Raw genomic sequence first — 16409 nt, 5'->3', positions numbered from 1 at the left:
AGCATGGCGGCGCCGCGTTTTTGACTCCATTCATAACTTGGCGCATCCCTCCATCCGGACAGTTGTCCGGATGGTTTCCAGCAGGTTCGTTTGGCACGGACTCCGCAAGCAGGTCAGTGAATGGGCCAAAACGTGCATGCACTGCCAGACGGCCAAGGTGCAGCGGCACACCAAAGCCCCACCGCAGCAGTTCCATCCCGCCCACCGGCGTTTCGACCACATTCATGTGGATATCGTGGGCCCCCTGCCAGCGCGTTACCTCCTGACTATTGTGGACCGGTTCACAAGATGGCCAGAGGCGGTCCTGCTCACCGACACCACCTCCGAATCTTGCGCCCGAGCCCTGATCGCCACCTGGATATCTCGCTTTGGTGTACCAGCCCACATTACCTCCGACAGAGGCGCCCAGTTCACCTCCAGCCTGCGGTCAGCTATGGCCAGCCTTTTGGGGACTCAGCTGCACCACACAACTGCCTACCACCCACAGTCGAACGGGCTAGTGGAGCTTTTCCACCGTCACCTGAAGTCGGCCCTCATGGCCCGCCTGCGAGGAGCCAACTGGGCGGACGAGCTTCCCTGGGTCCTACTCGGCATCCGCACAGCGCCCAAGGACGACCTGCACGCCTCGTCGGCCGAGTTGGTATACGGCGCGCCCCTGGTCGTCCCCGGAGAGTTCCTACCAGCCCCATGGGGGCAAGAGGAAGAACCCGCAGCAGTCCTGGGCAGACTTCGCGAGAAGCTCGGTAACCTGGCCCCCTTACCCACTTCACAGCATGGGCGGCACCTGACCTGCGTACCCAAAGACCTACAGAACTGTAAGTTTGTGTTTGTACGAAGCGGCGGGCATCGGCCACCGCTGCAGCGGCCATACGAGGGGCCGTTTATGGTGCTCCAGAACAACGGGTCCACGTTCGTGCTGGACGTTGGGGGGAAGGAGGAGGTTTTCACGGTGGACCGCCTCAAACCGGCCCATGTGGACCTGGCGCAACCGGCCGAGTTTCCGGCGCCTCGGCGCAGAGGCCGACCTCCCAAGCAGGTTCTGGCCCAGACTGTGGACATTGGGGGGTGTATCGCCGGTTCTGGGGGGGGGTTATGTGGCGACCCATTTCCTAGCGTATCCGAACCGACTCACAATTAGATAGCCTACGGGGGTTTGCGAGCACAGAGCTTTGGAGCCTCCGCGACATGGGGGGCCGGTTGACAGAGGCTTAAAAGTGAGGCTGAAGTTTTCGAATAAAGTTTTTTCCTTCGACTGCAGTTACCGACTCAGTGTCGTAATTTTAGCGCTGCGTGTAGCACACCGCTACACCACCAACATTACAGCGAAAGACAAGGAGCAGAAGTATTTGAGAGAAGCCTTGAAAGCATGCGGCTACCCTGACTGGGCCTTCGTCAAGACAGCAACAAAAGCCAACAGAGAGAGGTAAGGAGCAAAGCAGATGGAAAACAACATAGTCCGTAGCTGCATGTAGCTGGAGTTTCAGAGAAACGCAGAAAGATTTTCAACAAACACCAAATCCCTGTTTTATTTCAGACCTAAAAACACACTCTGACAGAAACTCATCCACCCCAACGATCCTACACCCAAACAAACAGAGCAATATTGTATATACCATCCAATGCAATGAGAATGCATAGATCTGTATATCAGTGAGACAAAACAACCATTTCACAAACAGCTGGCCCAACATAGGAGGATAACACCTCAGGTCAAGACTCAGCTGTATATCTACACCTAAAGGACAAGGGGCACCCCTTTGATGATAACAATGTGCACATTTTGGACAGGGAGGACAGGTGGTTTGCAAGAGGGATTAAAGAAGCCATCTTTATCAAACTGGAAAACCCATCCCTGAACATAGGGGGTGAGTTATGGCACCACCTATCAGCTACTTACAATGCAGTCCTAGCATCTCTACAACAGTTCACACCAACATTCATGGAAAGATAAGACTAATGGCCCTCTCATTACCTCCATGACTCTTAACGATCCTCATGTGATTTCTCTACCTTTAAACAGAGTTACTGATTCACAGAGTTATAAACTGGTAAACTACCCACCATAGATCTGAACTGAAGCCTTTCAGATGAGTGATGAATCATCTTCTAAACAACACAGCAAGTCTAGTTGCCTTGATTTACTACTGCTTGATATACAGGGAAATTGCTGCTTTTGTCAACGACCAAAGCAGTCTGAGAGGTAGACTGCAAGTGTTGCCATGTTTCCAGTGCCAACATAGCATGCTGCCTACTTACTAACCCTAACCATCCGTACATCTTTGGAATGTGGGAGGAAACCAGAGCACCCATGTGGTCATGTTGTCACTATGTTCGGATATGGTCTAAGTGCAGAGAAACACTGAGGTGGGTTGATTGTTCACTGACTTTAATGCGAACAGAGTTTACAGGGAAAGAAAAATAATTAATGCTTGGCCAAACAGGGCTGTTAACTAAAACTCTCAAATGGAAATCAATGCCAACACTATGGCTGAAAGGAATAACTAAATATAAAATGAATAATGTTACTGATTCAGCAACAATAAATATATGAGTGAGGCAGGGGTTGTTATAACAAATAAAACATTTATTAAACACTGAAAAACAAACCCCCAAAAGTAAACAAATCACTAACGTCACCGGAAATCAGCTGCTGTGCGGCAGCTTAAACCGTTCTTAAAGCAATGAAGCTTAAACAGTTCTTCAAAGTAGTATTGCGAAAGTTCAAAATGCTTACAGTCCATTTAAGGAAGAGACTTTTTAAGACGATTTAAATTCTCTTTCACGTTGTCTTGCTGTGATTCCCAGTCGAACTACTTTTCCCACGAAGGATTTACAAAGATGGAAAATGAAACGGCTTAAAGGCACTGACCTTTCCTTTACAAAACTGTTCCCAATCCTTTCTGCTATTCACAGGGATTAACACGGGGACAGTGACCGAATTCCTTCCGAATGAGGATCAAACAAGGTCGAACCTGTTTCACTGTCGGAATCGACTTCCTCGATCTTTTAGCTCCAAACTCCGATCTTCACTCTCCACTGATTTTTAACTAGCAGTATTATTAAAAAAAACTGCTGGCAATGACCTTTTAAACTTTAGGCATTAAATAAAACTCCATCTTTCGACTAAACTGCGTCATACATTAAATCACGCAGTGGCGTGAAGTCAACATGGCAAATCCAGCCACGAACTGCCCCTCCTCACAGGGAGGGGTCCTCCTTTTATACCCTGTAAAAAAAACCTGTCACATGACCTCTACTGGCGGGAAAATGATGTCACTCCACCATCACAAGACCATTACCTCAAGTCCAGTATAGCTTTAACACCTGTCGCGTGACAAGTACACCACTGTCACGTGTCACAGGTACGTAACAATAATGTTAATCTTCAGCGTCAGTTGACTTGATAGTCCACTTCCCCCAGGCGAGGCCGAATGCAAGCAGGCAGCGTAATGTTGCTGTACTTTGCTCATCTTGACAAATGCTATGACGGAAAGAATGGAGTTAAATACCATCACAAGTAAATAATAATTAACTGACACGTGCATATTCATGAGCACAGTTGCTGAATCTGCTGCGCTGCTGAATCCGTGGTTGTGACACATGGAGAGAACACATAGCGGTGGAAATTAATCTGGATCACAGGCACAGTAAAGTGCTGCACCACCATGTATTTATAGTCTGTATTACAGAGTACAGTGTGTTGTAGAGTAATGTAGTACTTGAAGTTCAAACAACTTGGAGTTTTGAGAGCAGTTTTGGGCCCTTTATCTAAGAAAGGATATGCTGACATTGGAAGGGGTTCCAAGGAGGTTCACGAGAATGACTCCTGGATTGATAAGCTTGTCATATGAGGAGCATTTGATGGCTCTGGGCATCTGCTCACTGGAATTCAGAAGAATGGCCTGATGGGCCAAAAGACCTAATTCTGCTTTGGAATGCAAAATTGATGGCTTTGTGCCCAAGCTTGTGGAACGATACAAAGACAGGTGGAGGAGCAGGAAGTGTTGAGTAAGCGGGGTGTCTACAGAAGGACAGATACATTGGGAGAACGGGCAAAGAAGTGACAGATGGAATACAGTGTAGGGAAGTGAATAGTCATGCATTTTTGTAGGAAGTATAAAGCCATGGATTATTTTCTAAATGGGGTGAAAATTAAAAAAAAATATGAGGTGCAAAGGAACTTGGGGGTTCTCATGCTGGAATCCCTAAAAGGTAGTTTGCAGGTTGAGTTGGTGGTGAGGAAAGTAAACACATTCATTTTGAGAGGACTAGAATATAAGGGCAAGGATGTAATGCTAAGGCTTTAGTCAACCACACTTGTAGCACTGTGTGCAGTTTTTGGCATCTTACCTAAGAAAAGATGTGCTAGCACTGGAGAAGGTCCAGAGGAGGTTCATGAGGATAATCCCAGTAATGAAAAGGTTAATATATGAATCAGAACCAGGTTTAATATCACAGGCATATGTCACAAAATTTGTTGTCTTTGCGGCAGCAGTTTCAGTACAGGTGATCTGGGTTCAATTCCCATCACTACCTGTAAGGGGATTGAACATTCTGCCTGTGACCATGTGGGTTTCCTCCCACAGTCAAAGACATACTGGTTGGTATGTTAATTGGTCATTGTAAATTGTTCTGTGATTAAGCTAGGATGAAGTTGGGGGATTGCGGGGCAGCATGGCTTGAAGGGATGGATGGGCCTGTTCCATATATCTCAATAAAATAAAATAAAAAATACAATACATAATAATAGAATAAACTGAATTACTGTAAGTACGTATATTAGATAGTTACATTAAATAAGTAGTGCAAAAATAGAAATCAACAAAGTAGTGAGGTAGTGTCCAAGGGTTCAATGTCCATTTAGGAATCGGATGGCAGAGGGGAAGAAGCTGTTCCTGAATCACCGAGTGTGTGCCTTCAGACTCCTGTACCTCCTTCCTGGTGGCAACAATGAGAACAAGGCACGTGCTAGGTGATGAAGGTCCTTAATGATGGATGCTGCCTTTTTGAGGTATTGCTCCTAGAAGCTGTTCTGAAGGCGAGTGCCCATGATGGAGCTGACTAAGTTTACAGCTCTCTGCAGTTTCCCTGTATTTTGATCCTGCGCTGCAGCACCACCTCCCCCCACCCCACCACCATACCAGGCGGTGATGCAGCCAGTTAAAATGCTGTCCATGGCATAACTGTAGAAATGTGCGAGTGTTTTTGGTGATGTATCAAATATCTTCAAACTCCTAATGAAACATAGCTGATGTCATGTCTTCTTTTAGCTGCATTGATATGTTGGGTCTGTTTCTTACCCTGTAATGGGTTAAAAGGACCAGCAGAAATGGGGCACACCTGGATTCTGAGTCTTATCAAACTCTGTTTTATTAGTAACTATGTAATAGAGTAATATGAAGCAAGACAAGGCAAACAGGTTAGCCTAGTTTATGCATACATAAGTGTGTGAATATAAAACCCCAAACTTCTTCAAGCTCAGGTGGTAAATGATACGGTCTTATGATGGTATAGGAAATGAAGTCAGTTCAGCTTGTGATACTGAGTTGAGAAGATTTAGGAGAGAGAGATTTGTAATCGAAAGACGAATGTCGTGAGAGGGCAATAACGTCGATATTCCACAGATTCCACGACAGCAATACAAAATAACAATAGCAGTAGGTTTTATCTCCGAAGTTGTTCCACTCCACACACGAAGTATCACCGACAGTGATCTTCAACGAATATCCTTTCAACACAAATGGTGCCACACCCGAATGCAGCTACGGGACATCCCAAAGTGATGGCCACAGGTTACTCAAACAGAATCCACGTATGGATTATCACCAACAGTAGCTTATCACAAAGGGGACCATCTTCAAGGGAAATACCACCCAGGCAAGGGTTGACACACTGGTAGATTCCACAAGGTTACCTCAAATACACAACGTGATAGCCTCTTATCCAGTTCCATGACATACAAAATAACTCCAACAATGATTTGCCAAAGGGGTGCCTTTCTTCAGTGAACTACCACACCCAGACAAAGGGTAAATAAACATGTGGTATTCAGAAAGGTTTTCTCCCCACCAGAGAACACACTCCCGTGGATTAACTAAGTGACAATCACACTTCCATAGCCGAATGGAAACAAACTCCCCCTCATGGGCTACAGAGGAGAGAGTCCAAACAGTGGTCCCTTTGTCCAAACCTCCCTCTCCTCTCTTCTCTTCCTACAAACTTGTTCTAGTTGCAGCAAACTTGTGAGAGTCACTTATCAATACTCAGGATCGATCTCAACTCACCCCTTTTGGGCTACTGAAAGTTTAAACCAGTGACCGCTCACTAGTGTCTTCCAATGACCAAATCCATCTTGACTCTAAGCTGTGTCTTTCTGTGTGTCCCTGTATATTCAAAACAAACCGCGAGAAACCATTAGCACAAGCTGCTCAACATAGCAACCCAGCAACTCTGCAATCAGTAGAAATCCAAAAAAAAACAGAAGTCAGTCTCAATTCTTTCAGTGTTTTAAAGTGACAGACCACAGAAAAAATTAACCCTAGGGGTACATAACAAGTCCAGTTTAGATCTGTAGAGACATTGACAGCCAGGAACTTGATATTGCTGGCTTGGAACTTGAAACTGCATATGATGAGTGTTTGCTCACTCTGTGCCTGTACTTGCTGGAGTTTAGAAAAATGAGGAGTAAATCTCATTAAAACTTATCATATAGTGCAAGACAGAATGGATGTGCAGAGGATGTTTCCTATAGTGGGAGAGTCTAGGACCAGAGGGCACAGGCTCAGAATACAAGGACATCCCTTTAGAACAGAGATGAGGAGGAATTTCATTAGTCAGATGGTGGTGAATCAATGAAATTCATTGCCACAGATGGCTGTCATTGGGTATATTTAAGGTAGTCGTTAGTTAGATCTATGACTAATCGAGGTGTTAAAGATTTTTGGGAGAAGGCAGGAGATTAGGGTTGAGAAGGATAATAAATCAGCCTTGGTAGAATGGTAGAGCAGACTTGTTGTGTGAAATGGCCTAATTTGGGAATGGTCACATTGGTACACAAGATAGGATACAATATGATGTCCACATTAGTCTCATACAATTATACTGGCAAAACAATGATAACAGATATTAAAATTCCTTCCTTGTGGTTGTGGAAACCCAGAGGTTTCCTTCAGCTGTCCCATATATTTGACTTCTTTATGCTTTAGACATTGACATCTCAAATGCATTACCTCTCAATGGTATATCCATTTATTGACTTGATTTAGTAACCATTTGTACCAGGTGATTTATGTTTCTTAATTACTATGGGCGCATTGTTGCTACGTGTTCAGACATACTGTGAAAAAGCTGATCTTGCATATTATTCCACATACACACAAAATGCTGGAGGGACTCAGGAGGTCAGGCAGTATTTATGGAGAGGAATAAACAGTCAACATTTTAGGCCAAACCCCTTCACCAGGACTAGAAAGGAAGGGGAAAAAGCCAGAATAAGAAAGTGAAGAAAGTTGGGGGGAGGGTGGGTGGTGAGAGAAACAAGTACAAGCTGGCAGGTGATAGATGAAACCAGGTGAGGGGAAGGTACAGTTAGTGGAGATGGGTGGGGATATGAAGTGAGAAGTTGGGAGGTGACAAGTGGAAGAAGGAAAGGGCTGATGAAGATGGAATCTGATAGGAAGGGCAGTTGACTTTGGAAGAAAGGAAAGGAGGAAGGGAATCAGAGGGTGTTGATGCACTGGGGAGGAGGAGGGATAGGAATTTCTGTTTGATGCTCTGGAGTTGCAGCACCTGAAGAACCTCTTGCATTTCTGACTTGCATACTGTTCATACAGATCAGATCATTTACACAGTTCATTGAGAAAGAACGAGGTAAAACCAAAACAATGCAGAATAAAGTGTACAGCTACAGAGAAAATACAGTGTAAGTAAGCAATAAGGCACAAGATCATAATGAGGTAGATTGTGAGGTCAGAAACGTAACACCAACATTAACTGGTCTTCATCTAAGCAAGAAATATTAATAATTCTTCATCTAAGATCTCCACCACTTCTAAACCCTGACAAACATGTGAGCATCTTATAGTCCTTTGAAAGATGCCAGTAAACAGTTCTATTAAATGGCCAGAGAGACAAAATCATGTGGAAGTCTTGGCAGCAGCTCAGAACCCAACAGAACTCTTAGATAAATCAAAGTCATAGCAAATAGCTCAGGGGACTATTCAATCATTGCCCAACAGACTTTTTCACAGAACCATTCCTGTTAGTGAATGCGCTAAATATCTCACCACTAGTGTGTTTGATGTGTGACAGACTGAGTATATTAGGACTGTGGGTTTAGAAAAATGAGAGATCTCACTGAAACTTAAAGCATCCTTTAAATTAGTGGCCACCAACCCGTCGATCGCGATCGACTGGTCGATCTTTGAGACTTTCCCAGTAGATCCCAAAAAAAAAAGAAAAATAAATACACAAATACTGTTGAGAGATTGTTTCCGGGTTGCGGGGTTTTAGTTCCGTTCTTTCTGCCCAGTGCGCATGCGTGTAGCTCCCCCGCCACGCACTACAGTGTACTTCAGTGGTCCCCAACCACCGGACCGCGAGAAAACGATATGATTGGCGATATGAAATGATATGAGTCAGCTGCACCTTTCCTCATTCCCTGTCAATACATGCGAGGTCATCAGTCGCCTAAACGCAGTGATACCCTCGCGCCAGGGATCACTGGTTGGCCTCGTGAGGCCGGCGGGAAGTGCCATTGCTACTGGCCTGGAGTGCGGACAGATGGGTGCTGCCTCTAAACCTGTTTAACATACAGAATGTTCGTGGGGAACCCGGTGCTAAACTATTCGCAGACGACCTAATTCGGGCTCAGCATTTCATAAGTAGCAGAGCAGCTCGCTCGCTGTGATCTACTGAAACAAACTTTTGTCAGCCGATAGATCCTACAAGGGAGGCTGGCGGGTGCCCTGTCGTACTCCTCGCTCAGTCAGGCATGATAAAAAGTAGCACAGCACATATGTAGATTGAACAGTGCAGCATGGAATTAGAGTTCATTCATTCTTTCCAGACTGTGAAACCTTGGCAGGAGGAGAATGGCTGGGAAGTAGAACCAGCCATCGCAATAACAATGTACCATGCAGCACATTCAAAGAGTTTTATTCCAATATAATTTCAAATAATAAATGCTCAAAAATAAATAGAAAGACATGGATATGACATACAAAGTTAAATACACAAGAATTGATATCTTATATTAGTCCACCGTACTTATTTACTTTTCGTCAAAATGTTAACAGAGAAGGCTCTTAGATAAATAAGCACATTAATGTGCAGAGATTGAAGGGATCAACTTATGTAGGCAGGAGGAATTAGTTTAGTTAGGCTTTCAATTACTTGTTCAATTAGTTCAGCATGATCATGTGACTGTGCCTCTATTGACATTGGTATTGTTTTATAATAATAATAATAATAATACTTTATTGATACTGAGTGGGAAATACTTTTGTTGCAGCAGCAAAATCTAAAAACACTCTTAGCAATGTGCTTAGCTAATAATAAATACAGAATAATAATAGTGTAAAAATAGTAATAATATGAACATAGTATACCAATGTGCAATAATAATGTACAAAATAATAAAGCAGAAACTATTGTACTGTGATGTGAAATGAACTGTTTTATATGCTTATTGCATTTGGTAGGAAGGATTTCCTATAACGACCCTTGTGACAGCGGAGCAGAACGAGTCTGTTCGAAAAGGTGCTCTGCTGCTTATTCAGTCGGTCACGGAGAGGATGTGCCTGATCGTCCATCATGGATAACAGTTTGTTTAGTGACCTCCTCTCCACCATTAACTCAAACGAGTCTGGGTTGTAGACAAGGACGGATCCAGCCTTTCTGATGAGTTTATTTAGACTTTCTGCATCGCCATCACTGATGCTGCTCCCCCAACATAAAGCAGCAAAGAAGACTGCACTCGCTACAACAGACCGGTAAAAGATCTCCAACATCCAGTTGCACACATTGAAGGATCTCAACGGATGCATTGGTAATCATTTTCCAATGTTCCTTAGATTCAGGATCAGTTCCTGAAGGTTGGAGAGTGGCTAATGTTATCCCACTTTTCAAGAAGGGAGGGAAGGAGAAAACGGAGAACTATCGCCCTGTTAGCCTAACGTCAGTCATGGGGAAGATGCTTGAGTCCATTATTAAGGACGAGATAGTGGCACATCTAGATGGCAGAAATAGGATTAGGCCGAGCCAGCATGGATTTACCAAGGGCAAATCATGCTTGACTAATCTGTTGGAGTTTTTTGAGGGTGTAACAAGGATGTTAGACGAGGGTAAGCCAGTGGATGTTGTATACCTAGATTTTCAGAAGGCAATCGATAAGGTGCCACATAGGAGATTGGTGAGTAAAATCAGAGCTCATGGCATTGGGGGCAGGGTTTCAACATGGATAGAAAACTGGTTGGCAGATAGAAAGCAAAGGGTAGCAGTGAATGGGTGTTTCTCAGACTGGCTGGAGGTGACTAGTGGGGTACCACAGGGCTCTGTATTGGGACCACAGCTCTTTACGATTTATGTCAATGATTTAGATGAGGGCATTGAAAACTATATCAGCAAGTTTGCTGACGATACTAAACTGGGTGGCAGTGTGACATGCGAAGAGGACGTTAGGAGAATACAGGGAGACTTGGATAGGCTGGGTGAGTGGGCAGATACTTGGCAGATGTCATTCAATGTGAATAAATGTGAAGTTATCCACTTTGGAAGCTGGAACAAGAGGGCAGAGTATTGTCTGAACGGAGTAGAGTTAGGTAAGGGAGAAATGCAAAGAGACCTAGGAGTCCTAGTTCACCAGTCAATGAAGGTGAATGAGCAAGTGCAACAGGCAGTGAAGAGGGCAAATGGAATGTTGGCCTTTGTTACAAGGGGAATTGAATACAAGAGCAAGGATGTCCTTTTGCATTTGTACAGGGCCCTGGTGAGACCACACCTGGAATATTGTGTACAGTTTTGGTCTCCAGGTTTAAGTAAGGACTTTCTGGCAGTTGAGGAAGTGCAGCGTAGATTCACTAGGTTGATTCCTGGGATGGCAGGGCTGTCTTACGCAGAGAGATCGGAGAGATTGGACTTGTACACGCTGGAATTGAGGAGATTGAGAGGGGATCTGATTGAAACGTTTAAGATAATTAAAGGATTGAATAGGATTGAGGCAGGAAATATGTTCCAGATGTTGGGAGAGTCCAGTACCAGAGGGCATGGATTGAGAATAAGAGGTCAGTTATTTAAAACAGAGTTGAGGAAGAGCTTCTTCTCCCAGAGAGTTGTGGAGGTGTGGAATGCACTGCCTCGGAAGACGGTGGAGGCCAATTCTCTGGATGCTTTCAAGAAGGAGCTGGATAGATATCTGATGGATAGGGGAATCAAGGGATATGGGGACAAGGCAGGGACTGGGTATTGATAGTGAATGATCAGCCATGATCTCAGAATGGCAGTGCAGACTCGAGGGGCCGAATGGTCTACTTCTGCACCTATTGTCGATTGTCTATTCCTTAGAAAATAGAGTCTGCTCATCTCCTTCTTGTAAAAGGCCGTGGTGTTGGTTTTCCAGATGAGTCTGTTGTCAAGGTGAACACCCAAGTATTTGTACTCCTTCACCACCGAAACTTCTTCTCCCAGAACATATACAGGACTTGTCAGTCTTTTTCCTCCTAAAATCAATCACCATCTGTACAGAGACACAGTGGAAGGCCCATCTTCCATACTGTTGATACCAATATGATTATTTACACAGTGCATTACAGTTGAACAAAGTAAAACCATAACAATGCATTATAAAGTGTAACAGCTACAGCAAGTGTGGTGCAGGTACACAATAAGGTGGAAAATCATAGCAAAGTAGATTGTGATGTCAGGAGTCAACGTATTGTACAAGGGAACTATTTAATAATCTTATAAGAGCAGGGTAGGAGCTATCCTTAAGCCTGATGGTATGTGCTTTCTGACTTTTGTATCTTCTATCCGATGGAAGATGGCAGAAAAGAGAATGTCTGGGGTGGGTGGAATCCTAGATTTTCCTGGCTGGCAGCTTTACTGATGTAGTGAAGCAGAGTCTGTGGAGGGGGAGACTGGTTTCCGTGATGTGCTGAACTATGGCTACAACTCTCAGCCATTTCTCGTGGTAAGTGCAGAACAGTTGCCATACAAAACAGTAATTAATCCAGATAGTTTTCAAGGATTGTCAGGGACATGCCGAATTTTTTTAGCCTTCTATGGAAGTAGAGGCATTGGTGATCGTTCCTGGTCATGATGGCTACATGGTTGGACTGTTACGTATCCCATAACTGGATAACTCACCAGCAAAGATAGAGAGGTCCTTTGGAGTCTGATGTCACTATTTTCAAACGTTTTATTTATAAAGGGATACAAAAGTAGGGTTAATACATACATTCAGATAGTGCACATCGTCAACACTCAATCTAAAGTGCAGGTATAGTAATAATCATCATTAAGAAGTGAGCTCTGCTGTTGTCTAGGGGTTAATAGATTGTCCGTTGGAAATATAAAAGTCACTCAGAAAGTCTGCAGGCCTCAACCCTTTGAAAATCACTGGGTTTCACGTGGGGTGACCGAGAGAGAGAGATTGGGGGAGAAGAGAAAGAACTTGCCGAGTCTTGATGAATCTTCCGTGAAATCGGGAGAGTGTTGGTTTCCTCTCCCCAATGTTAGTTAAAAGTGGTTTTCTGTGATTCCAGCCACAAATTCCAATCCCGGAATCTTACGCACGTGGCTTCCTTCAGAATGGCTTCCCGCTGCTGCGGGACCACTCTCTCGTGTCTTCTTGGTGCGTCTGAGGGGGCTGTCCCCCTGAGACTCTCCTTTATACTTCCTCACGGGGTCGCAGGTGTCAATCAGGTTGGGATGATGCAATCTCTCTCTCAACCAGCCCACCTTGCCCGAGGGCTTTTCACGTGGTCTCCATGAGACAATAGTCGCTGTCATCTTATTCTGTACCCGGGTGGGACGTGCAATTTGGCACGTTTCTCTCTCTCTCACTTCCTGGGTCTACTGACCCCCCCCCCCCCCTCAACGGGTGCTCTTGCGATTCTCACAAAGGAGGGGGCTGGGATCATAACAGGACTAAGATAGGTTATGGGTGATGGGAACTTGAAACATTCAAACCCAACACCCTTGATGTATGTGCTCTGCTACCCCTCCTCCCTCTTCCCTCTCATTTTGCTGACATTGAGAGAAAGGTCATTGTCATGGTGGTCACAGGAGGCAGAGGAGTGAATACAGAATTGCTTTAACTCGGTGGTCTGGGCCATGTTCAAGGACTTACCAGGCGATCTGAATGAATACACCATAGTAGTCACGGGCTTTATTAAAACAGTTGTGGGTGAAAGTGTCCCCACAAAATCATTCAGCATCTTCCCTAAAGAGAAGTCCTGTACAAAGCATGAGATCCGCAAGCTGCTGAGGCCCAGATGAGTGGTATTCAGGTCTAGCAACCAAGGAAGACACAGGAGGTCCAGGAACGATCTCCAGAAAGCCGCCTCATGTGCAAATTGTCAGGTTCAGAACAAACAAGTCACTGGGGGTTGTTCAACAGCTTGGATGCTATTATCTCTTGCAGAGTGAAACCAAGAGACATAGGTGATCTTGAGTGTGAGGCTTCACTCCCAGATAAGCTCAGTGCTTTCTATGTTTGCTTTGACTGTCAAAGCACGGAGGAAACTTTACAAACTCCCATAGCCTTCGATAACCCTGTAATTTCAGTCTCTGAGAGCATAATTTCAGGAGGGTGAGCTCATGAAATGCATCTGGCCCAGATGGGGTACCTGGCCAAGTACTAAAGACCTGTGCTGATCAACAGGCTGGGGTGCTCACCAATATCCTTAATATCTCACCTTGGGAGTCTGAGATACCCACCTGCTTTAAGCAGGCTTCAATCATATTGGTGCCTAAGAAGAACATGGTAACCTACCTCTATTACTACGCCCAGTTGCACTCACATCCACTGTGATGAAGTGCTTTGAGAGGCTGCTGATGAAACATCAACTCCTCCCTGAGAAGTGACTTGGATCTGCTCCAGTGTGCCTACCGCAACAACAGGTCCATAGCAGATGCCATCTCATCAGCTCTTCACTCAACCCTGGATCATTTGGACAACAAAGATTCATGCATCACAAGAACATAAGAAATAGGAGCAGGAGTAGGCCATCTGGCCCATCGAGCCTGCCCCACCATTCAATAAGATCATGGCTGATCTGTCCGTAAACTCACCACCATCTACCTGCCTTTTCCCCATAACCCTTAATTCCCCTACTATGTAAAAATCTATCTAACTGTTTCTTAAATATATTTAGTGAAGAAGCCTCAACTGCTACCCTGGGCAGAGAATTCCACAGATTCACCTCTCTCTGGGGAAAAACAGTTTCTCCTCATCTCTGTCCTAAATCTTTTGCCCTGAATCTTGAGGCAATATCCCCTAGTTCCAGTCTCACCTACCAATGGAAAAAACTTTCCTACTTCTATCTTAACTATCCCTTTCAAAATTTTGTGTGTTTCTATAAGATCCCCTCTCATTCTTCTGAATTCCAGACAGTATAGTCCCAGTTCACTCAATTTCTCTACATAGGTTAACCCCTTTATCTCTGGAATCAACCTGGTGAACCTCCTCTGCACTGCCTCCAAAACCAGTGTATCCTTCCACAAGCATGGAGACCAGAACTGCACACAGTACTCCAGGTGCGGCCTCACCAGTACCCTGTATAGTGCATCATGAACTCCCTGCTTTTGAATTCAAACAATCCCTCTAGCAATGAAGGCCAACATTCCATTTGCCTTCTGAATAATCTTTTGTACCTGTAAGCCAACATTTTGCGATTCATGAACAAGCACTGCCAAGTTCCTCTGCACAACAACATGTTGCAATCTTTCACCATTTAATTAATAATCTCCACATCCTCTGTGCAATTTCCTTTTCCACTCAGTTTAGTGTCATCAGCAAATTTTGCTACGCTACACTCAAATCTTCCAAATCATCAATGTAAGTGGTAAACAGCTGTGGGCCCAGCACCGACCCCTGTGACAACCCACTCACCTCTGGCTGCCAACCGGAGAAACACCCATTTATACCAGCTCAGTTAACCAATCCACTATCCATGCCAATACACTTCTTCCAACTCCACGCATCTGTATCTTATTTATGAGTCTCTTGTGCGGCACCTTATCGAACACCTTCGAAATCCGAGTATACGACATCCACCTGTTCCCCTCAGTCCACTGCACTCATTATGTCCTCAAAGAACTTCAGTAAGTTTGTCAAACAGGACCTGCCCTTTCTGAATCCATGCAGCGTTTGTCTAATGCAACCATTTCATTCATGATGCTTTTCTCGATGGCAATTTGGCATTAAACACTAGACCTGGACCTCAATACCCCCTTGTGCAATTAGATCCTCAATTTTCTCAGTTGCAGACCCCAGTCAATTCAGATTGGCAACAATATTTCCTCCACAATCTGCATCAGCATGGGTGCTTACCCCTTGCTCTGTATGCTTTATAATTATGACTGTGTGGCTAAGCACAGCTCCAATACCATATTTAAGTTTTCTGGATGACACCACTGTCATTGACAAAATCAAAGGTAGTGACGAATCAGTATATAGGAAGCAGAAAGAAAATCTGGCGGGGTGGTGCCACAACAACATCCTCTCACTCAATCTCAGCAAGACCAAGAAGGTGATTATTGAGTTCGGGAGGAGAAAACCGGGGGTCTATGAGCGAGACCTGGGATCAGAGGAGGAGAGGACCAGCAACTTTAAATTCCTTGGTGGTATCAGTTCATCATATCAGTCCTGGGACCAGCATGTAAGTGCAATTACAAAGAGAGCACGGTAGCACCTCTGCTTCTGTAGAAGTTTGCGAAGATTCAGCACGACATCCAAAACTTTGACCAGATTCTATAGATGTATGGTGGAGAGTTTATTGACTGGTTGTATCATAGCCTGTATGGAAGCACCAAACCCCTTGAACAGAAAATCCTACAGAAATTAATGGGCACAGCCCAGTCGATCACAGTTAAATCCATCCCCACCACTGAGCACATCTATACGGAGCACCGTCACAGGAAAGCAGCATCCATCATCAGGGACTCCCACCACCCAGTATGTGCTCTTTTCACTGCTGCCAGTATATTGGATCCCAGTACTCTCAATCTCTCTCACATCCAGCACACCAGTGGTGAGGCATTTAGCATATTGCCTGATGAGAATAGTTAGAAACATAGAAAACCTACAGCACAATACAGGCCCTTTGGCCCAGAATGATCAGCCAAACATGACCTTACTTTAGAAATTACCTAGGCTTACCCATAGCCCTCTATTTATCTAAGCTACT

General features: G+C 44.6%; 1 protein-coding gene across 3 annotated transcripts in view; it reads right to left on the bottom strand.

The window, feature by feature from the left end:
* LOC132391106 (inosine-uridine preferring nucleoside hydrolase-like) overlaps positions 1-16409 on the bottom strand; it is an 86875-nt gene that overhangs the window by 39232 nt on the left and 31234 nt on the right. Inside the window, exon 1 of one of the 3 annotated variants that reach the window (XM_059963873.1) lies at positions 3300-3447. The exons of the other annotated variants lie outside the window; for them this stretch is intronic. The gene's annotated coding sequence lies outside the window, so the exon portion shown is untranslated. Of the gene's footprint in view, positions 1-3299; positions 3448-16409 lie in introns of those variants that run through there. 3 annotated transcript variants of the gene reach the window in all.

Source organism: Hypanus sabinus, chromosome 3 (assembly GCF_030144855.1).
Source record: "Hypanus sabinus isolate sHypSab1 chromosome 3, sHypSab1.hap1, whole genome shotgun sequence".
Classification (NCBI taxonomy): domain Eukaryota; kingdom Metazoa; phylum Chordata; class Chondrichthyes; order Myliobatiformes; family Dasyatidae; genus Hypanus; species Hypanus sabinus.
Note: the sequence above shows the minus strand (reverse complement) of the source record. Positions and strands in the feature narration are given on the sequence as shown.